The sequence below is a fragment of the Macaca fascicularis genome, chromosome 4, assembly GCF_037993035.2.
Source record: "Macaca fascicularis isolate 582-1 chromosome 4, T2T-MFA8v1.1".
Classification (NCBI taxonomy): domain Eukaryota; kingdom Metazoa; phylum Chordata; class Mammalia; order Primates; family Cercopithecidae; genus Macaca; species Macaca fascicularis.
Genome location: NC_088378.1, coordinates 141,283,363 through 141,307,333, shown reverse-complemented (window position 1 = coordinate 141,307,333; position 23,971 = coordinate 141,283,363). Strand labels below are relative to the sequence as shown.

The window sequence follows — 23,971 nt, the reverse complement described above, 5'->3', positions numbered from 1 at the left end:
TGGTTTCTCGTTGTGGTTTTAATTTGCACTTCTTAGATGACTAGTATTGTTTGCTATCTTTTTGTGTTCATCGAAGTGACTTTTTACATATATTTTATGAATTATTTTGCAAATTCAATGATCAATTCCAGAGACTTTTTCAGAATCTCCTAGTGTTTTCTACATATGCAATGAAGCTGGTGACAAAGAAAGACTATTGTTTCTTCCTTTCCTATCTATTGATCTTTTTTCTTTTAAAATTATTTTTATTTGGTAGACATGAGGTCTCACTATCAGGCTGGTCTCAGACTCCTGAACTCAAGAGATAATCCCATTCAGCCTCCCAAAATGCAGGGATTACAGGCATGAGCCACCATGCCCGGTCCTTCTATTGGTCTCATTTCATTTCATTTCATTTCATTTCATTTCATTTCATGTAAAAGAGTTCAACCATTGTGAAGGATGGTGTGACCATTTCTCAAAGATCTACAACCAGAAATACTATTTGACCTAGCAATCCCATTACTGGGTATACACCCAAAGGAATATGAATCATTCTACTATAAAGACACATGCACACGTATGTTTATTGAAGTGCTATATTCAATAGCAAAGACATGAAACCAACCCACATGCCCATCGATGATAGTCTAGGTAAAGAAAATGTGGTAGATATACACCATGGAATACTACACAGCCATAAAAAGGAATGGGTTCATGTCCTTTGCAGAACCATGGATGAAGCTGGAAGTCATCATCCTCAGCAAACTAACATGGGAACAGAAAACCTAACACCGCATGTTCTCACTCCTAAGTGGGAGTTGAACAATGAGAACACATGGACACAGTGAGAGGAACAACACACACCAGGGCCTGTTGGGGAGTCAGGAGTGAGGGGAGGGAACTTAGAGGACGAGTGAATGGGTGTAGCAAACCACCATGGCAGACTACACGTATGTAACAAGCCTGCACATTCTGCACATGTATCCTGGAACTTAAAGTAAAATAAAATAAATTAAATTTTAAAAAGTGCATATCTTATATGTACACATATGTTTATTGAAGCACTATTCACAATAGCAAAGACTTGGAATCAACCTAAATGCCCATAATGGTAGACTGGATAAAGAAACTGTGGCACATATATACCATAGAATACTATACAGCCATAAAAAGAATGAGATTATGTTCTTTGCAGGAACAGGGATGGAGTTGGAGGCCATTATTCTTAGCAAACTAACGCAGGGAGAGAAAACTGTATACTACATATTCTCACTTATAAATGGGAGCTAAATGATGAGAATACATGGGTGCGTAGGGGGGAACAACACACACTGGGGTCCACTTGAGGGTGGAGGGTGGGAGGAGGGAGAGGATCAGGAAAAATAGCTAATGCCTACTAAGGCTTAATACTTGGGTGAGTACTAATGGGTATGGAAATAATCTGTACAACAAATCATGACACAAGTTTACCTATGTAACAAACCTGTACATGTGCCCCGTAACTAAAAATAAAAGTTAAATTAAAACAGACAAACAAACAAAGTGCATGTCTGGAAAGAGCATATGGTTGGATTCCATATTTTTTTAAACCAAGTCACACAATCTTTGCCCTTCATTAGAGTGTTGATTCATATAGGTTTTTGTCATTATTGATATGACAAGTTTTAGGTCTACCATGTTATTTTCCCAGTTCTGGTTTCTCTGTTCCTCTTGTCCTGACCCATGTCTTCTTATTAGAAACCATAGAAACAAAAGAAAGTAGAATAACGTCTTTAAAGTGCTGGAGGACAAAAAGGTTAACTAAGAATTCTATATCCAGCATAGATGTCCTTCAAGGATAGGCAAATAAGGAGATATTTCAGGTAAAAGAAAATTAAGAGAATTTCTCGCCAGCAGATCTGTACAATAACAACTGGTAAAGAAAATTCTTCAGACTAGAGACAAATGATACCAGCTGGAAAATGAGATGATCAGAAAAGATGAAGATGATCAAAAATGGTAAATACTGAGCAAAAGGCTATCTTGCTCACCTCATTTATTCTTACTTTACATGCATAGAACTGTTTAAAGACAAGAAAAAGTTTTTTATCTTGGGACTTACAACCTATGTAGATATATTCCATATAATATCTATACCATAAAAGATGGACATTTTGCAGAGGATAAATGATTGCAATATTTCTATATTTATGGGTACTAGTACATTAGTAACTGAAAGTAGACTGTGAAATGTTAAGAATGAGTTAAGTTCTGAAGGAAATTGCAACACTAAAAACCATTCAAAAGATCAACAAATCCTGGAGATGGTTTTTTGAAAACAAATCCCAGCCAGTCTCGAGTCTCATCATCCTACGACTTCAGAACTATCGCGAATACAAAAGTAATCACAGAACAGTCCTGCCCAGAAAGAGGAGTTATCCCTAAATATGGTGGCCCTGGGACAGTTGGCCCTTCCTGCTGGACCTCTTCCGCATGGGCACTTTCTACAGTGACTTTGTTGTCCTGCTATTCCACTCTACCCAGTGTCCTGACCCAAGAGACAAGGGGCGTCTGCTGCTGTGTCCACACTTGGAGAAGGAAACCTTGATGGTGTTAGTCAATTACAAGCCAGGCATGACAGCTCACCCCTGTAATCCCAGCAGTTCAGGATGCTAAGGCAAGAGGATTGCTTGAGATTAGAAGTTGGAGACCAGCTTGGACAACATTGTGAGACCCTCATCACTAAAAGATATAAAAATAAGTAAACTTAGCTGGGCCCGGTGGTGGGCGCTTGTATTCGCAGGTATTGGGAAGGCTGAGATGGGAAGATCCCTTGAGCTTATGGGTTCAAGGCTGCAGTGAGCTATGATCGCACCACTGGTCTCCAGCCCAGGCCACAGAATGAGATCTTGACTCCAAAAAATAGATTGTAAACCTTTGCTTACTATGGGTTATTTTATTTATTATTTATTCAATATGTATTTTGATTTTATTTTACTGGCAGCACAATAAATTAGGACATGCAGAAACTGGAAATCACATCCACTTTCCAGTGGTAAAAAGTCCAGTCCAGGGAGGTGAGAAGGAGACAGTCCTCATTAGTGCTGAGGATTCAGGGAGAATGAGATGGGCTGGGCAGGAAGGGTTTTTGTTTATTTGTTTGTTTTCTGTGAATGAATGTAACTTTTTATTATGATAGAGTTGTTTTATTAAAGAAATAGATGAAAATGATTAAGTAAAATCAAATGGCTCTAAAAGTCTTACAATGAAAGCAACAATCCTGCCATTTGTTCTTTCCAGAGACAAGCACTTTTCATTCTCTCAGTTTTTCCTTCTGGTAGTTGCCTTCATGGGTTTTTCCAAATTATTATTTTCTCAGTTTTTCAAATGGGTGCATATATTAATACATATAATTTTAAAAAGCCTCTTCAGTTTATAATGCATCCTAACCGTCCCCTGCCCCATCCCTCCCAATCCTCCAGAGCAAAGACTTTCAACTCTTTTAGCAACGTCTTCTGTTTTTCTCCTCACATAACTACTTAGTCATTTCTTGATTATTTTACACATTTTAAGTGATTTCTTGAATGACAGATGAGGATTTAGCTCTTACACCATCACTATCTTCACTTTTCCCAAAGTAGTTACCAGAGTTAGGGGCTAAGCAGTCACCACATCATTATGACTATGTACATATTGTTCATTGTTGAGAAGAACAGAGTATTGTGCTCTTACTTCCTATCCTGTACTTCCTTCTGCCCTAGAATTAATGATTGCCTAACCAGCCTTCCCTCTTGTCTTTTTCACTTTTGCTTTATCTTCAATGAATTTCTTTCCAAATGCCCCAAATCTGGCAATAACCTATTATTATTTTTAAGAGAAGGGAATCTCACTATGGTGGCCAGGCTGACCTGGAAATGTTGGACTCAAGCCAACCTCTTGCTTTTAGCCTCCTGAGTAGCTGGGACGCGGGCATGAGCCATTCCACCCAGTTAACCTATTAATATTTCTACTTTTGTTTGTTTGTTTGTTTTTTAAGCCAGCTCCTTAGCTGGAATATTGCCTGTGTTGGATCCTATTTGCTGGATCCGTGTCATTCTCTGGTTTGTCTCCTCCTTCATTTTGCTGGAGTGTTTTCTCCAATAGCTTCCCAAGAAAGCGTCCATGGAGGTAACCCCCGATTCTTTGCTTGTCTAAAAATATATTATTTTACCTTCACCCTTGATTATTTGGCTGAATATAGATTTATCTGTTGAAAATAACTTTCTTTCTAGAATTCTGAAGGCATGCTTCCATTGTTTTCAGCTTCTTTTTGAGACAGGGTCTCTTCTGTCACCCAGGCTGGAGTGCAGTGGCGCAATCACAACTCCCTGCAGCCGTGACCGCGCAGGCTCAGTTCATCCACCTCAGCCCCTGAGCAGATGGGACTACAGGTGGGCGCCACAACGCCCAGCCAATTTTTGTATTTTTTGGAGAGATGGGGCTTCACCATGTTGCCCAAGCTGGTCTCAAGGGATCTGCCTGTCTCTGCCTCCCAAAATGCTGAGCCAATGTGTTACAGGCGTGAGTCACTGAGCCTGGCCAGTTTTTCTTTTATTCTCTCTCTTCTTCCTTCATTTCTCAAAGGCATCTCCAACTCAGTGGGCCCCAAACCAAAGTCAAACTCCATCAGAATATCCTGCTACTTCCAATTTTAAAATATATCTTAAATCACAGTTTCTGGAGCTTCCGGGTTTATGGATTCCTGGGCTGCTTCCAACTGCTAGGAGGGCGGTGCACTCCAACTCTGGGACAGAAGACCCTGTGCTCAGGACTCTTCCAGACTTCTTTATCTGGCTGTTCATCTTCCATAATCAACTGACATTACATCCAAGAGGAAATAATCCAGGCAAGGAAGCACAAGCTAATCAAGTTGTGTAGTTCTGTGGCTGCCAAGTTGTGGTTTTTGACAGATTGTCGCATCAGGGAAGACTATCCTCAAAAAGAGATTTTACGAGCGCTGAAGGCCAAATGTTGTGAGGAGGAACTGGACTTTAGGGCTGTGGTGATGGATGAGGTGGTGCTGACAATCGAGCAAGGAAACCTGGGTCTGCGGATCAATGGAGAGCTAATCAGTGCCTACCCACAAGTGGTGGTAGTCAGAGTACCAACCCCTTGGGTGCAGAGTGATAATGACATCACTGTTTTGTGCCATCTAGAGAAGATGGGATGCCGGTTAATAAACCGACCTCAAGCCATCCTGAACTGCGTTAGTAAGTTCTGGACATTTCAAGAGTTAGCTGGCCATGGTGTTCCTCTGCCAGATACTTTCTCTTATGGTGGCCATGAAAATTTTGCTAAAATGATGATGAAGCAGAAGTACTGCAGTTCCCAATGGTAGCAAAGAATACGCGGGGTCATAGAGGTAAAGCTGTTTTCTTGGCTCGAGATAAGCACCATTTGGCTGATCTAAGCCATCTTATTCGCCATGAAGCACCATACCTGTTCCAGAAGTATGTTAAAGAGCCTCATGGACGGGATGTACGTGTCATTGTCGTGGGAGGCCGTGTGTTTGGCACCATGTTACGTTGTTCAACAGATGGGAGAATGCAAAGCAACTGCTCATTAGGTGGTGTGTGGATGATGTGCTCATTGAGTGAACAAGGGAAGCAGCTAGCTATCCAGGTGTCTAATATCCTGGGGATGGATGTATGTGGCATTGGCCTGTTGATGAAAGATGACGGCTCCTTCTGCGTCTGTGAGGCCAATGCAAATGTAGGTTTCATCGCCTTTGATAAGGCTTGTAATCTAGATGTAGCTAGTATCATAGCAGACTATGCCGCCTCCCTTCTACCCTCTGGCCGGCTCACCCGGCGTATGTCCCTGCTCTCCGTGGTGTCCACTGCCAGTGAGACTAGTGAGCCGGAGCTGGGTCCCCCAGCCAGCACTGCTGTTGACAACATGAGTGCAAGTTCCAGCTCTGTTGACAGCGACCCTGAAAGCACGGAGCGAGAGCTGCTCACCAAGCTCCCAGGGGGCCTGTTCAACATGAACCAGCTGCTAGCCAATGAAATCAAACTACTGGTGGACTGACTCCACTGGTAATTAACCAACAAAACCCTTGTAAAACTTTCTTTCTTTTTTCTTTTCTATTTTTGAAACCAACTTGCAATGCTGTTCATGGAGGATGCTCAGCAAGATGAGAGAAAATTAGTAGGATTAGTTGGAGAGAGTGGGAGATAGATGAGACCTCTGCTCATAAGATGTTACTTTCATTTACAAATCCTACAAATAGAGAGGCAGAATAGGCTGGGTATAGAAAAATGTCAGGCTCTCATAGTTACCCTTTTAAATTGCTAAAAAATTTGTATACTCATAGGCCATGAGGAACAAATACTTTTTTTTTTCATGGTCCCTTGCTTTTGTTTTTGTAAAAAAAATAAAAAATAAAAAAAAATAACAGTTTTGCTACAAATATCCGAGTAGCATAACTTCACATTGTGTTGGAAGATTTGTCATTGAGGAAAACATCTGCTTAAATTACAGGAATTTTTGTATTATACAGCTCTGAAAATTCTGCCATTTCCTTATTAACTAGCAGCTTTAGTTTGTAGTTTATGAAATCTTTAGGGGCTCTTTTACTGGGATTTCTTATTTTTGTTTTTTGTTTTTTTCTCCTTAATTTGGTGGGAGGGTCAAAGTGACTATAACCCAATAAAGACTTCTTAATGAAAAAAAAAAAAAATCACAGTTTCTTACTACATGCAACCTTCTGGTTCAAACTACCACAATCCCTCACTTGAACTTAGATTTGGATTTCCTGCTTCTGTATTTTTTTAAACCATAAAATATTTCAAATAAACCATGTGTGGCTTTATACTTTTTACTACATAAAAATAATAAAGATCTGCCAGGTGCGGTGGCTCACGCCTGTAATCCCAGCACTTTGGGAGGCCGAGGCAGGAGGATCACTTGAGGTCAGGAGTTCGAGACCAGCCTGACTAACATGGTGAAACCTCATCTACACCAAAAACACAAAATTAGCTGGTGTCGTGGTGCACACCTGTAGTCCCATCTACTTAGGAGCCTGAGGCAGGAGAATCGCTTGAACCCGGGAAGTCGGACGTTGCAGTGAGCTGAGGTCACGCCATTGCACTCCATCTGGGTAACAAGAACGAAACTCTGTCAAAAAAAAAAAAAAAGATATGAAGAGGTTATATACTTAAACATGGAATTGCTTTAAGTGTTTGCCATTCACGGTTCCCATGCATGCCAGCAGCTTCTTACTGCAAACACCTGGGACTTGCAATAGAGCAGCTGGAGTATGTTCCAGCCACACACAGGACAGGGAGCTGACAACCAAGGAGGGGAGGATCAATACTCTAGCTTTCTCCCCTCTGTTTCCTCGTATCTCAGCAGTATGGAGCTTGTTACCGATGAGAACCTGCTCATCATTTAAACTGGTTTTCTTACCTTCTCAGTTCCATTTCTCCATACCTCAATTGATGCTTTCTGGTAAGACCTAGCAAATAAACTGTTTTCACTGAAATTTCAGGCTTGGAATCTGCTTTGGCTTCCCCAGTCTAAGACAGAAATAGATTCATTTTCCCATCACTGGAATTCCAGGTTGTTTTCAGTTTTTCACTGTTACAAACAAGGCTGCAACATTTGTCTACAAACCTCTAGATATACACGTAGGAAGATTTTGGTATTTCCCACTAGTGAAACTGCTCAGTTGGAAGGTATGTGCATCTTCATCTTTAATAAATACTACCAACGTTTGAAAAGCCCGACAATGTCAAGGACTGGCCAGAGTCCCATATGCGATGGGTGTGGAATGGCAGGTCACTGTAGCAGGTGCGGGGACTCAGTTGGGGGCTTGCAGAGGCACTTAGTTATAGCAAGAATGTTTCATAAATGGTATCTGATATATTCAAGACTAGTGCCAAATAAAAACATGTTGCTTAGAAATGATTATTCATAGATCCAAAGTCAACAAAAGTCTTTTTCTTCTCATGTAAAAATATATATTTTTTTCCCGAGGGAGGGGGAACAACTTAAAATAAACCAGAAAACACCTTCATATTAATCATTCTTCTCATATACTTCAAATTTGAACTTAATGTCTTTCTCTTCTTGGACATCAGAGAGAACACCTGGGTATTCTAGCAGAAGTTTATATTTTTCCAAATCAATTCCTGGAAAAACGTGTCACTTTCAAAGTCCCGCATGATCCTTGTCACAAATAGTTTAAGATGGCCTGGGTGATTCATGGCTTCCTTATAAACAGAACTGCCACCAACTGTCTAAATCATCTCTACTTTATTGGCTAATTCTGGTTGTTCAGTAAGTTTTAAGATATCATCCAGACTTCTGGCAAGAAAATGAGCTCCTTGTGGAGGTTCTTTGAGTTCTCTGCTGAGAATTAAATTAATTCTATCCTTTAAAGATCGATTCTTCTCAGGAATGGAGAACCAGATCCTCCTACACGTAACACCAGATTCTCTTTACCTTCTACTGAAGAGTCTGTGTCATTCTCTGGAAATACCTAAATTCATTCCTGAGCGGCGGCCAGGGCAGGTCCCCGTTCTTGCCAGTGCTCATGTTCTGGGACACAGCGACGATGCAGTTTAGCAAACGAACCATGACAGCAGCGGTGAGCACCTCCGAGCCCGCTCACTACACCAGAACGCGCGGCCAAGATTGGCTGGAAGGTTTTTACTTTGAACCTGGAGGATGAGCAATGACATCTCTCTCCACCTCAAAACTCGTCCTGAGCATTCACCTTCTGGGAGCAGGAGCAGCGCAGCGGCGCCACCTGGTGGTCCATGCGCTTCCTTTTGCAGATCACTCACAGCCCTGAGATCCTCCTCTCCTTTCCATGCAGCTGGGTTTTCCTCACTGGACACCAACCTGCGTCAAGCTTCCTGTAAAGCAAAAGCAGCGCACAGGGCTTGCTCATGGAGTCCCTGCACAAAGTAGCCGTGGGGGCTGCGATGGACACTGCATGGGCACAGCAACTGAGTCGCCACTCACCAAGGCTGACCTGGCAGCTGCCACTGCTGAGGTCCCAGCCGATCAAAAGCAGCTGTTTTATTTTGGATGGAGAAATAAAACAGGGAATGGTAATTAAGAATAAAATAACATTATGATAGATAAATATGCCACTAAAGATATACTAGCAGTTTAAATAATTTTGAGACTGTGAACAAGATTATGCCAATGGGGAGAACTTATTACAAGTAGAGAAAGCTGGAGTATTGCTCCTCCCCTCCTTGGTTGTCAGCTCCCTGTCCTGTGTGTGGGTGGAACGTACTCCAGTTGCTCTATAGCAAAAGTTTGTGGGAGGAGGAATGGTGTCATCTCCACCTTTGGCGAGATCCATGTCACCGTGTTCAGGGGAAGAGCATGAACTCCCCATGCAGAGAGGAGGCTGTGGCTGTGAAGGTGCCTGTGGGAGAGGTGAGGACCCGCTCCCTCTACACTGATGGCCAAGAGCCTGCAGGCGGCGGAGAAGGCTTCCCCTCAGCTGTGTCCTATCAGGTTTTTCCAAGAGTCAAGAAGTAGACCTGCATATTGCTCTGCTGATGTGAGCTGCACGCACACCTAGAAGTGAGGTCATCCCCGCTGGGGGTCCTGGGTCTGCTGGTTGTTCTGGGTGCTCAGAGGGAAGATGGGGAGGGGGCTTTGTGCAAAACAGTAACCATACTCTATAAATTATTTTTACCTTAACCTTTGTGTCATAAAATAAAATGTAGAACTCCAGAAGGAAAAAGAAACGGTCTAAAATTTGTGTCCCTGAATAAAAAGTGAACACCCATTAACCACCAGGGATAGATGTTTGTGGAGCAAACCAGAAACCCCATCATTTGCCCCAGCTCAGCAGTAAACTCTTTCCTCCCCCAAAGTAAAATACATCCTGACTTTCATGATCATCACTTCTTTGTTCTATTTTATATTTTTATCATCCAAAATTATAATTTAGTTTTACCTCTAGAAATACGCTTTTGTTCTCTTTTATTCTCTAGATTCTTTCTTGAAATTTATATTGTGTGGTAGAACTTCCCATAGTGTGCATTTTGCTGATTGCTCCCGAAGCTATTGTTTGTGTTTTTATTATCTGTATTGCCTCTAAATTGGTAATTGGCTATGGAGGCTAGCTTATATTCAGGCTTGGTTTCTTTGTCACTTGTACTTGTTTGATGGTGCTGTATTGTGTTCTTCCATCAAGAGGAAGAACCTGACATTAGTTTTTTGTTTTATTGTGCTGTTAATTGCCATTGCTATTCAATGGTTAAATCCGTTAACTCATGATGGTTTGCAAAAGAGTTATTATAGTCTCAGTCTCTCATTCCTTCCTTATTTATTATCCGAATAATCTCTAAGTAAGAGATTCACGCTCCTCTACTGTTTGTTTACTAGTAGAAATTTGTTAACCAGAAACTTAGCCAAGCATCTACTCACCTATAACCCAGCAATAGCACTCTTAGTTGCCAACCAGTAGAAATGCTTGTATGTGTGCGCCAAAATATATGAAAATATTATTCATAGCAGCACGACTTGTAAAATCTGGATACAACACAATTGTCTATCAAAGTGAAGGGACAAGAAATATGAGCTATTTATAAAGTGGAGCATTGGACAGCCACGGGAGTGAATAGGCTACGACCACACACAGCGAGATGATGAGACCCAGGGGCATGATGGTGACTGTATAATGCCATTCAACTAGAACTGGCAGAACTCATCTGTGTTAGAAATCAAGAGTGGCTACTCTAGGGTGGGGAGGGTGGTTTATCACTGAGGAGGACCCAAAGGTGCTTACAGCAGGCTGTGATTGGTGTACTTTGATGTGGGTGTTGTTTACCCCAGTGTTCACTTTGTGAAACTCCACTGCCCACTTGTGGGTTGTCCTCCTTTCTCCATGCATGCTGTCCTTCCCTCAAATATACATTGCTGGTGTTTTGAAGCAATTCTATCTACACTAAGAAGAATCACTCTTACTGCATAGCCTTAGAAATGCTGAATTGAAAAAATTAGTGCAATTATTTTTAATTCCAGGAAATAAATACATATAAAGAGGAAAATCTACAACAACAGCAGGAGGCTTGGGAGCTGACACCAGAACAGCTTTGGAAATGGCTCTCAAGCCAGGAACTAGGAATCAAATCCTAACAAGCCCATGGGAGGTGGGGGGTGTGAAATGATGCCCAGTATTGCATGAATGAATGAGTCATGGGCAGTGGCTCGTGCCTTGGCTGGCCAGTCACGAACTTGGGGAAAATAGAGTTGGAAAATCGGGAGGTAGAGGAGAGAGGTACGCATAGACCTCTTGCTATAGGCCGAGTGCATGATGATACTGGTTGTGTGTGGATGCCTAGCAGAGGGTCTTTAAGGTAGTGGGGCTCCCTGTAATCAGGTGAGTGAGATGGCTTGACGGACAATGCCACTCAGCCGCACAGGGCTTGCTCATGGAGTCCCTGCACAAAGTGGCCGTGGTGGCTGTGATGGACACTGCATGGGCACAGTAATTGAGTTGCCACTCACCAGGGCTGACCTGGCAGCTGCCACTGCTGAGGGCCCAGCCAACCAAAAGCAGCTGTTGTTTTTTTGGACGGAGAAATAAAACAGGCAATGGCAATTAAGAATAAATAACATTACGATAGATAAACATGCCACTAAAGATATAGTAGAGGTTTAAATAATTTTGAGACTATGAACAAGATTATGTCAATGGGGAGAACTTATTACAAGTAAAGAAGTTAAAACGGTTGCAAAACTTTATTTCCCTTCAGGCATATCCAGACTGTTTTACAGGTGACTTCCATCAAAACTCCGAAGAAAGTTACTGAATTTATACATAATACTCAAGAGTATAAGGAAACATAGAGAAAACCAGCAAACTCATTATTGTTTATGTATAAATAACATTGATTCTAAAGCCAGCAAGGAATACATAAGAGAAAAGCATGATATGATAATCACTTTGAAGCAATTAGAGGTAAAAATACTGAGAAAAACAATACTAGACTGTGTCCACCAATGAGCTGTAAATAAATTAAATATCCTGCCCAGGTTATTCATCCCCAGGATACAAGAATATTTAAACTTTAAATCTGTAATGCATTTTACCACTTAATTAAAGAATAAAAGACAGAGATAATCACATTTTGTTAGATGCAGAAATTACTGCAGATGAAATTCAACACTCCATCTCACCCACAGTTCTTCACTTATCTCCACTTCTAAGAACTTGTGGTCAGTACTTGCTTTGGCAGCACGTATACTAAAATTGGAAAGATACTGAGCAGATCAGCATGGCCCCTGCACAAGGGTGACATGCAAATTCATGAAGCATTCCATATTTTAAAACTCTCAGTAAACTAGGTATTGAAGGAACATACCTCAAAATAATAAAAGTCATGTATGACAGACTCACAACCAGTATCATACCGAATGGGCAAAATTTGGAAGCATTCCCCTTTAACACCTGCACAAGGCAAGGCTGCCCTCTCTTACCAGTCCTATTCAACAAAGTATTGGAAGTTCTGGCCAGGGCAATCAGGTAAGAGAAAGAAAGGATATTCAAACAGGACGAGAGGAAGTCAAATTGTCTTTGTTTGCAAATGACATGATCGTATATCTAGGAAACCCCATTGTTTTAGCTGAAAAGTTTCTTAAACTGATAAGCAACTTCAGTAAAGTCTCAGAATACCAAATCAATGTGCAGAAGTCACAAGCATTCCTATACAACAATGATAGACAAGCAGAGAGTCAAATTGTGAATAAATTTCTATTCATAATGGCTACAAACAGAATAAGATGCCTCGGAATACAGCTCACAAAGGAATTGAAGGATCTCTTCAAGGAGAACTACAAACCGCTGCTCAAGTAAATCAGAGAGGACACAAACAAATGGAAAAACACTCCATGCTCATGGATAGAAAGAATCAATATCATGAAAATGGTCATACTGCTCAAAGTAATTTATAGATTGAATGCTATTTTCATTAAACTACCATTGACATTTTTCACAGAATTAGAAGAAATGATTTTAAAATTCATATAGAACCAAAAAGAGCTTTATAGTCAAGACAATCTTAAGCAAAAAGAACAAAGCTGGAGGCATCATGCTACTTGACTTCAAACTATACTACAAGGCTACAATAACCAAAACAGTATGGTACTGCTACAAAAACAGATGCATGGACCAATGGAATAGAATAGAGAACTCAGAAATAAGACCACACATCTACAACTATGAGACTTCAGTGACCACATACAATAAAGAATACAGTCTATACAAAGATAGTTTAGAAAATGTAATTTTCACAGTTACCGCATTATAATATTGAAAATGTCTGGTTTTCAACTTCAAGAAACATGAATTATGCATGTATGACTCATTCACAGGAAAAGCAATGGAAAGAAATTGTTCCTGAAGAAGAATGGACTGACTTACTAGAAAAAAACGTTGAATCAACTGTCTTAAGCATAGTCAAAGAGCTAAAGGAAACCATGGACAAACAACTAAAGAAAATCAGGAGAACTACCTTTCACTAAATAGCAGAAATCAATAAATAATTGTGAAAAGGAAGCAAATGGAAATCTGGAGCTGAAAGCAAAATGGAAAATTCACTGGAGGACTTCAAGAGCAGATTTTAGTTTGCAGAATGTAGAATCAGTAAGCTCAAACATAGGCCAATTGAAATTGCCCATTTGAGGAGCAGAAGGGAAAAAGTATGAAGAAAAATGAACAGAAGAGATCTGAGAGACAGCATCAAGTATATGCATTTGGGGAGTCCCCAAAAGAGAGAAGGAAGAAGAGGGGAGAAAGAGTATTTAAAGAAATAATGACCCCAAACTTCGGAAATTTTATTAAAAACATGAATCTGGGTATCCAACACACTGAAACATTTAAAGTAGCAGTAATTCAAAGATGTCCACACTGAGAGACATCATAATGAAAACGTCAAAAGTCAAAGACAAACAGAGCATCTTGAAAACAACAAGAGAAGGGACTCATATAGTACAAGGATCCTCTATGAGATTAACCGCCAAATCTTCTTCAGCAACCATGGAGTTCAGAAGACATTGGCATGACAAACTTAAAGTTCAGAAAGAAAAAAACAACGTGTCTCAACTGACAGTTGCATATTTGGCAAAACTCTCTGTCAGAAATAATGGAGAAATTCAGACATGCACAGGTAAATAAAAACGGATGGTGTTTGTCTCTGGTAAAACTATTCTACAGTTAATGCTAAAAGGGATGCTTCACACTGAAATAAAAGGACATAAGATTGCAACTTGAAGCCATATGAAGCAAAGAAGTACACAACTAAAAGTAACTTCATAGGTAAATAGAAAAGCAAGTATTTTTTGGGAGGTGATAATTTGTAACTCTTCTTTTGTTTTACTCTATTTAATTTAACAGAAAATGCCCATCAACTGATGAATGGATAAACAACATGTAATCTATTCTGCAATGGAATATTATTTGACCATAAAAGGAATAATATACCGATACATGCTACAACTTGGATGAATCTTGAAACCATGTCAAATGAAAGAAGCCAGTCACAAAAGGCCATATATTGTATGATTCCATTTTAATAAAATATTCAGAAGAAGCAAATCTAGAGAGACAGAACCTGGGTTAATGGTGCCAGGGGCTGGTGGCAGGGGAGAGTGGAAGGTAACTGCTTAACAGGTACAGAGTTTCCTTCTAGGGTGGTGAAAATGCTCTGGAACTTGATAGTGATGATGGCTGCATAACGTTGTGCACCTACTAAATGTTACTGCATTGTACACTTAAATGGTTACAATGGCAAATTTTGTGTTGATGTTTATTTTATCACAACTGAAAAGAGGCTGGCAAATATATTCCAAGTTTGCTTGGGAATCTGCCCATCTGTCTTTTCCCCTCACGATTTCATCTCCTATTCAGAGCTCACCCTTGCTCTTCTGCAAGTAGAAAGCTTCCTTTTCAGAACACGGTCCAAGATCAGCCAGGTCCAAACCCCAAAATGACTTTCTCTCTTGGATCCAAATGCTCAGATGCAACTCTGGGGCTAACTTCAGGGGAAGTTAGGAGATTATCCAAATAAGACGATTCACTGGGAGAAAGAATGTTTGACTTTAATGTTAGGGAAGTTATGTTTGCATTTCTAAAAGCGATCCTGCTTACCAGTGAATATATGGTTTTTGTCTGTGCAGGATGGAGTTCTCAGTAGAGGAATGAGAGACAGCCCTAAAAATATGATACACCTCGTGGGTAGCTGACTGACCCACACATCTGCCACCACCAGCTGAAGGAAGCGGCTAGACTCTACCCTCCGCCCATCCTTCAGTTGTATTCCACTGGATATGGACCCTCTACAAGTGTGGACATTCCTGGATCTCAGTTGCCCTTCCTGCTGTTGAGGAGTCTCCACTGGTTTGGCTTATGCCTAGGTGGGCTCTGCAGGAGGCTGAGTGTCTCCCAATTCTCAAGGTTTACATTCAGTGAACCCAGAACAAGCCTCAAAGTTCACAGGGACTCAGATTTTCATCTATGAAATGGAAGAATCCATCTCCCTCTTTCAGGGGTACACATTTATACACAAACACATACATGACAATCAGTAATCTATATATTGATGGTGTTCTTAGTGTTGCCTTTATTGCTCAGCCGAACTCTGTAACCAAAAATTGGATCATGGATTGTGAAGGAAGAACTCATTTCTTTTCTCTGGTGGAGCACTCAGTAGGCATTTCTGCCCTTTGGGTTCAAATGAGAAAGTAGTTTTAGCTTGAGGCAGAAAGAAGATTGTGAATATTATTATTATTATTATTATTGTTATTGAGATAAGGTCTTGATATGTTGCCCAGGCTGGAGTGCAGTGACTATTCACAGCTGTGATCATAGTGTCCCACATCCTTGAACTTCTGGGCTCTATCAATGTTCCTGCCTCAGCCTCCTGAGTAGCTGGGACTACAGGTGCATGCCACCATGTCTGGCCTCATTTCATTGTTATTTTGCTTCAAATGTTTTATTTTAAATGTTAAAATATATGTTTTTATATTGGAAAAGTAAAACCCTATTTGATCACAGAAGACTTTAAAATGCACAGACAGAAACATCACCTAGGCCTTTCTTCAAAAAATCACTGCTATTACATTGTTGAACCTTTGTAGACTGAAGTGCAAATGGTGGTCCCCGGAGCTGTCTTGTGCAGTGGTGCTCATTTTCATTTTGTTATTTTATATATATATATATTTGTATATGCTATCATTTTACAAAGTTGCATTCATATGTTATGGGTTATCTTGGATGTTGCTTTTTGAATGTATAATTATACAAGTAGTTTTCCATGTTATAAACTTTGCATAAAGTTTATACACTTTTACAAGCTGCATCCCACTTCAGATAAGAAGATGTAACCCAACTTCTTTTGGATCCATCTGCTTTCATTTTGTCTTGTTGTAAATAATGTTTTGACAAGCATCTTTATATAGAGAGATTCTTCTATGTTTAGAATTTTAGAAAATTCATAGGCTACTCAAAGGATAAATATTAAGACACAGAGTTTTAAACATTTTTAATTATTTTCACCACATTGTCACATTGCTTCTCTAAATCATCTTACTGACACATTCCACCACACCTTTCAGGACATGCTAGGACTCAAGGCTATTTATGGATCTGGAATCACAGAGGGGTGTTGGGGGTAAATGTGGAGTGGAATCACAGGGTCTTGAGGGCAACTACCTCAAAGAAGACCAGTACTTTTTCATTAGGGAAAACTGGATTAATTTCACCAAATGTGGTTGAATGTAACTGGCAAATAATTTTCAGAGGAATTTAGGAGTTCAGGGTCTTTAGTTTCATCAGGATCTGCCCAGATGTCCCCATTCTGATTTTCAGGATCCCATTTATTCCCAATCAATGACTTCACTTAAATAACAGATATTCTTTGAGTCTGGGATTTGTTTTGTGTTGTAATTTAGCCACCCACAGAATGAGATTCTGTGTTTATTTTTCAGAAAGTTCAGCCCTGCAGCTACAGGAGATTAGGATTTCATTCAAAGGAAACAGAAACTTTTAGGTGACTTATGTGACTCATGAGCTAGAAGTTTGCAGCCTTGAGTTCATCTTTTTTTCCCCCATTTTGTCCAGCACAACTGGCAAAAATCAGCCAATCACCTTATACTTGCTAGTTTAACAAAGTCTTCTAAGGTGTCAAATACATGATCACCCAGACCTTATAACTATTTGATTAGGTCTATCCAGTGGTGATATTCTGAGTATTCACACTCTCTGTACTACTGGAAATAGAGTCATTTGTGCCTTTAAATCCAAATAGATTAGAGAAACAATTCAAGAAATCCCTCCACCAAATTTAATGAACTCATTCTTAAAATTCTGTTCCAGTGTCCCTGTGCCCCAGTAAGCTGGACTGGGCGTGGTCTGAGGCCTGGTGGGTCCAGGACAGCTGGCTCAGCTGGGGTGCACTATGCCCTGGTGGGTCAGCAGCCCACAGTGGTGTTGGGTATGGGCACCAAGCCCATTCGGGAGTTGCACACACTGAGTCGGGCTCCAGTGGCCCCCAGGCTTCTAAGGGACACTCTCCCCCTGCTAGTGCCAAGCTAAGCTGTGGGGAGCAACATGCCTGTTCACGCGGTGGCTTCCCCAGAAGTACCCGGCAACTCACCTGCACAGGGCCAGGGTCCCAGCTCCCCACACGCCAGCCACCACTCCTTCTCCTGCTTTTTTTTTCTTCCCTTTCTTTCTTTCTTTCTTTCTTTCTTTCTTTCTTTCTTTCTTTCTTTCTTTCTTTCTTTCTTTCTTTCTTTCTTCCTTCCTTCCTTCCTTCCTTCCTTCCTTCCCCTTCCTTCCTTCCCCTTCCTTCCTTCCCCTTCCTTCCTTCCTTCCTTCCTTCCTTCCTTCCTTCCTTCCTTCCTTTCTTTCTTTCTTTCTTTCTTTCTTTCTTTCTTTCTTTCTTTCTCTTTCTTTCTTTCTTTCTCCCTCTCTCCTTTCTTTCTTTCTCTCTCTCTTCTTTTTTTTGGTCATATCTCAAGGAGAAATACACAGTTGCCAGAGGGTGAAGGTCCTGTTCATTCACATTGAGAAGCTCAGGTATTTCTATTAGAATCACATGTTTTAATTTAGGATGCTGACTCCTGTGTCCATCTCAGCCTGGGCATTGTGCTGCCGCCTTCCAGAAGAGAAAAACTAGGTAGTGCCTTGTGAAGAGGCAGCGTTTCTCATTTCTGACAATGTCAGCCCCATAGCCATGCAGATGAGAGATGGGGGACACAGGTGAGGACCCAGACCTGCTCTCCTCCCACAAGACTCAAGACTGTCTTGAGTCTTGGAAACGGTTGTGAAAGTGCCACAGGTACAAACACCTGCGGGCCACTCTCACAGGGACAGCTCCATGAGGCACTGCCGCTCATTCCCAGAACCTCCCACCACGGGCAGCACTTAGACAGTGACCCAAGGCCGACCAGGGAGGATGCCAGCCAGGATGTGTCATACTCAGCTCTTCAGGACATGATGCCAGCAGGGGCAAAGTTATCCCCAGCAACAAGAGAGAGGAAGAGAGGAAAATAGAAGAAAAGACAATGTCACAGTAGCCACCATGACCAAGAGAGACGGTTCCAGAAGTGCAGGACAGCTTCACATGCAGATGCTGTGGCTGTGCGATTACACTCCGAGAGGGGAGTCCAGGCCACTCTCAGGGTGCTCGCTGCCCTCAGCTGGGGGCCTGCAGGGCATCAAGTCCTGAGAACACCATGTTCTAGTGGAGTAGAATGAACTGACAGATACACAGCAAAGCTCCACATACTTTTCCTTTTCTTTGTGCCTACAAAGTTCTTCTTCAGTGTCTTCTCTCTTTTCAGCTACTACCGCTGTGTTGGTTTTAAAAAAAACAGGACAATAGTAAAAATTGGAGACAAGTGTTTGGTCATGAAGAGAAATACTGGCTACCTCTCGTATTTTCAAGCGTGGGTGATGGTTGCAGTTTTCCAGCTCACCTAGTGGGTGATGAATCCAGAAAAAGCTTCTGTTACAAATCAAAATGGACATGGCAGAAGTATTAGCTCAAATCTACCTTGTCCTGTCAAACCACCTATTGACTCAAAAGACCACCTGGATTGTTAATTTCAGTGGCCAGAAAATGGAGCTGGAGAAGGAGTTGTTAGATCAGGGACAAATAACCATGTTCTAGTGGCAACAGAAAATGGAACAAATGGTTATTTGTTTATAACCATTTGAATCACAGCAAGGTGTATAAACACATTATTGAGTGATAGTTTCAGTTCTACGCCCAAGAAAATGATCAATGGAGTGAAGTAATTGAAGTATCACAGAAGATATATTTGTATTTTTTGTTTTTTCAACTTTCAGTTTTGGGGGGGTGTGTATATGTATAATATTTGTGTATATAAAATAGAATTATATATAATTAAAGAAAGACTTTGCACCGTTTGCTGGAGCCACAGAAGCACCGCTCCAGAGCGGAACAATGCCTTACATCTTCAGTGTTCGTTTGTACAACATTCACTAGCAGCTACAAAAGTGACTTAATTTTCCTCTGGAAATAATGCTTGCCTGTTGTGAGATGTTGGAATATACATGAATCATCATCACGTGTTAACACGCCATAAGGAGTTTTTGATACCTGATTCACATTATTAGAGTTGCTTCTTAGTATTCAGGTGACTTTTCACTCCAAAAACACAAGCCAGAAACTTAAGTGAAGGACACCTAGGGCAAATGGTGGCTGAAAGTGAGGAAGATCCAAATTACTGTTGCTTGTCCTGTATAAGGAAAAGAAAACAATTCTTTTCTTATTTGCCAATTTAATTCTTAATTTGCTAATTATAATTATGCTTACATACATTTCAACATTTTAATAAAGTATTTTTTATGGTTAGCTATAACATTTTTAATATTATTAAAATATTAATAATATTCCTCTAGAACCACTCTTCATACCACAGTCTCTATCAGTCTGGATTCTTCAGAGAAGCAGAACCAATAGGGGTGTGTGTGTGTGTGTGTGTGTGTGTGTGTGTGTGTTTGTATTCATATGATGCTATTTATTCATGTGATTATTAGGGAGGTAAGTCTGAAAATCTGCAGGATAAGCTAGCAGGCTGAAAACGCAGAAAGAAGATGTTCCAATTCTGAGGCAGAATTTCTTCTTCTCTGGGAAACCTCAGTTTCTGCTCACAGAGTCTTCTACTGATTGGATGAGGCGCATTCACATTATTGATGGTCATTTTCTTTTTGTAAAGTCACCTAATTCAGCATGGGGAAGGGGGTCATGGTAGACACCGGGGTGGGCTGGTCTCCCCACCTCCTCACATTAGGCTAACAGGGACGCAGACACATTCAGATGCCTTTGCAGAAAGAGAAGCCAGAGGCTCTTTTTATTTTTTTTATTTTTATTTTTATTTTTTTTGAGACGGAGTCTTGCTCTGTCGCCCAGGCTGGGGTGCAGTGGCCGGATCTCAGCTCACTGCAAGCTCCGCCTCCCGGGTTTACGCCATTCTCCTGCCTCAGCCTCCCGAGTAGCTGGGATGACAGGCGCCCGCCACCTCGCCCGGCTAGTTTTTTTTTGTATTTTTTAGTAGAGATGGGGTTTCACCGTGTTAGCCAGGATGGTCTCGATCTCCTGACCTCGTGGCTCTTGAAGTCACAAAGGGGAAGCGTGAAGAAATCCTGCATCTCAGTCCCTCACAAGGCAGCTGTCTCGTGCTGCAGAAAACAACAGTCATGAACAAATTCAGGTCAGTGGCTATAAAGGGTAATGCTCTGAACTCCCCACTACACACTCAACATGTCCCAAAGAATCACCATAATCCAGTCTTGTCCCCTCTACCCCATCCCCCTTCCACATAAGGCCCTCCAGGACATCACCTTTACAAGCTGTGAGACACATCACAGCCCTGGCCACTGTCAGGGCTGCCTGGGGTAGAACAAAAACAGGACCTGGTCAGAGCCTGAGGAGATGTGGGAGAGGAGGAGTTATGGCAGAGGTGAGCTCCCGCACACCTGTCTCCCATACTTAACACAGCCTGAGCACCTCCTTCTCTACCCCTGGGAAGAAATCATCCTGTGCGGGGCCAGGGAAGAGACAGGACCATGAGGTCCTAGAGGAACCCCCTAGTCTTGGACCCCAGAGAAATTTCCAAAACTGTGACTGCAGACCCAGGGAAGGAAGCATGAGGAAAGCAGGCGTGGGAACTGAACCAACTGCACAGTATATAAAGACATACTTGGTATAGAATAGACACAAAGTTAGGTTTGGTCTTTGGTGAATTCATGAATATGATTGTATTAAAATGTAATGACATTGCATAAAAATTATAAAATGAAGAATACCAAAAAAAATAGGAAAGATTTTATTTTACGCAAGAAATGTACCTTTCAATTCATTAATTTATTCCAATAGAGAAAATGTTATATGCTTACCTGTTAAGCCTATGTATTAATTTTCTGTTACTGCATAACATATGACCACTAACTCGGTGACTTTACACGGCACCCATTTATTTCTCTACATTTCCTTAATGAGAAATCCAGACCTGGCGTGAACGATTCTCAGTTCGGGATTTCACAAAGCTGTGTCCTCATCTTGAGGTTGGGGTCGTCCTTCAAGTTTACATGGAGCTTGGTGGCAGAATTCAGTTTCCGGCAGTTGTAGGATTGTAGTCCTGGTTGCTTGGCAGCTGTCGGGTGGAGGTGGGGTGGAGCTGCTCTCAGTTCCTGGAACCCAGCAGCATCCTTTGCCACATGGTCCCTCCACTTTCAAAGCTGGCAGTGGAGGAAGCCCCTCACATGGAATCTCGCTTACACTGTGAATCTCTTTGCTGAGGAAGAAACAAGTTGTTTTAAGACCTCACCTGATTAGGAGAGTACAGCCAGGATAATCATGACCTTAAAGTCAACTGATTTGGGACCTTCCTTATATCTGCAGAACCCTTCATAGTAGCACCTACAGTAGTGTTGATTGAGTAACTGGGGGAAGGTGCATAACCAGGGGTGGTTATTTGGAGGCCATCACTGAATCATCCTCGCATAGCCAGGATCTTCCTTTTGTGTCTAATTGGGTCACAGTAGGAAACTGAAGTTCAAATAAATAGATTGCTGTGAATGTTAATAAAATATATCCTATTGATACATGGAAGTACTGAAATCTTAAAACCAAATAACAGTGAATATCTCTCAGTTAATTTAGAGTAAATTAAAATTAAAGTGTAGTAATTCTTTCTCTCTTTTGAAGCTCTATAAGTTGTCTATAGCTGTATAATAAATAACGTAATGTTCGACAGCCCAAAACAATAAATACTTATCATCTACCACAGTTTCCAGTGGTCAGGAATCTGGGAGAGATTTCCTTGAGTGCTTCTGGGTCAGGACCTCTTACAAAGTTCATTGGGGGACACACCTTTCATAGAATATGGGGAGGGAGCCAGAGAACCCTGAGAAAAGTGGCAGGCCCAGATGCAAGGCTGACTCCAGTGCTGGACAAAAGCAGAGAAGGTTTGCTGGACGCATCCTAGACCACAGGCAATCTAAGGAGAGTTGAGCAAGGCCATGGAGGATTCCTCCGGCCACAGATGGCCAATAGAGGAGTCCCCTGTTGCCCAGGAATGGCCTGCCATAGTGTCCGTGCTGTTACCTGTCAGTGGCTGGGAACAGCCTATGAGAAGCAGGGCCTCTGCACCAATGCTGCTGAGGATGTCAGAGCACAAGAGCGAGGCTTTGGGAAATTACCTGGGAGACTGGCTCAAACCTTCCTCCTGAGGGGTCTGGGCCTTTGGAAATCAAATTCTCTCAGACTGGGTTGTTGGACGATTCTGTTCACATTTGCAATGGAACAAGGGGAACAAGGAGGCCCCCAAGTGAATCTGTGGATTCCACACAAACTCCTCCTGCCCCATATTGTGTAACAGCAGCCCTGCCTCGTCCTGGGGATCTGGGTCCGTCACCTCTGCCTGGAGAGGAGAGGGGTGCTCTTCTCCTCTGCTCGTCTCTGGGCCCGTATTGTCCAGACTTTCCTGGAAGCAACTGCAATGTGTAGCTCAATGGGCTCTTGTTTGTCCCCTTTTCCGAGTGCCTCCCTGTGGAAAAGCAGGACCTCCCATATTACAAAGCCCAGATTTGGGAGATGAGAAGTGCGAGTTCCACAGTAGGTGAATATAAGGGATGGGACATGGAGCCACGCCCTCTTCCATCCCTTGGTTTTTGAAACCAAGTTCCTTCCTACTGAGAAAACAGCACCGTAGTGATGTCTCTGATTCAATCAATGCACTGTGTCCTGAAAGATGGCCCCGTTCCTCAGTGTTTCCTCCAAGCTGGTTCTGAGTTGTGCCTGTTGAAGGCCTGTCCATGGTTCTGTGTGGCCTGCAGCCCCTGCATGGTGCAGATGGTGATAGGATCAGTGGATCCCTGGTCACGGCCCATGCTGCACTTACTTCCATTTCCCTGCGAGGTGAGTCCCCCAGGATGACACTGTGCTGGCAGTAATTCCAAACCTGTGGATCAGGAATGTCAGCAGCTCCTGGATAGTGGTGCTGGCGGAGAGTCTGAGAATAGGGGAAAACAAGTCTACCCATGGAGGAAGTGTCTATCCCTCTGAGGATGAACCCCTGGACCTTCCATGATGAGGCTCAATGTGGTCACTGTGTCACTTAGTGGCTATTTGATCACCTAAAGAAATAGCGCCCTAGCAGGGCTCATCAGGGCCTATCATGGCCCTCTAATCCTGACAAGCTGCATATTCAGAGGCAGCAGCAGTTAGATCAGCCTTGGTTGGTGGGAGTCAGTGCTGTGCTGGGCCCATTGTAGCCTCCAAATATGAGGCTACCTATGGGTCCAGCAGGACTGACTTGCACCTGCCAAGGCAGTCGAATGACCTGGCAGGATGGGCACGTGAAGGGAGCTAGTGTGGTTCCTGCATGCACGCACCCATCCTGCCAGGTCTGAGCGACCCACAGTGAAGGCTGGCTAACTTGCATTTGTCTACTTGGTTGTTCA

General features: G+C 42.0%; 1 protein-coding gene, 1 non-coding gene and 2 pseudogenes across 2 annotated transcripts in view; 2 read left to right on the top strand and 2 right to left on the bottom strand.

The window, feature by feature from the left end:
* The window catches only part of LOC135970329 (HLA class I histocompatibility antigen, B alpha chain), a 170,439-nt gene that overhangs the window by 5,773 nt on the left and 140,695 nt on the right, over positions 1-23,971 (bottom strand). The gene's annotated exons all lie outside the window — the stretch shown is intronic.
* LOC123572791 (beta-citrylglutamate synthase B pseudogene) lies at positions 4,981-6,055 on the top strand (annotated as a pseudogene).
* Positions 8,023-8,583, bottom strand: LOC135970443 (dihydrofolate reductase-like; annotated as a pseudogene).
* LOC135970733 (U6 spliceosomal RNA) lies at positions 12,200-12,306 on the top strand. Its single transcript, XR_010586591.1, has one exon. It is a non-coding gene; the product is annotated as a U6 spliceosomal RNA (small nuclear RNA).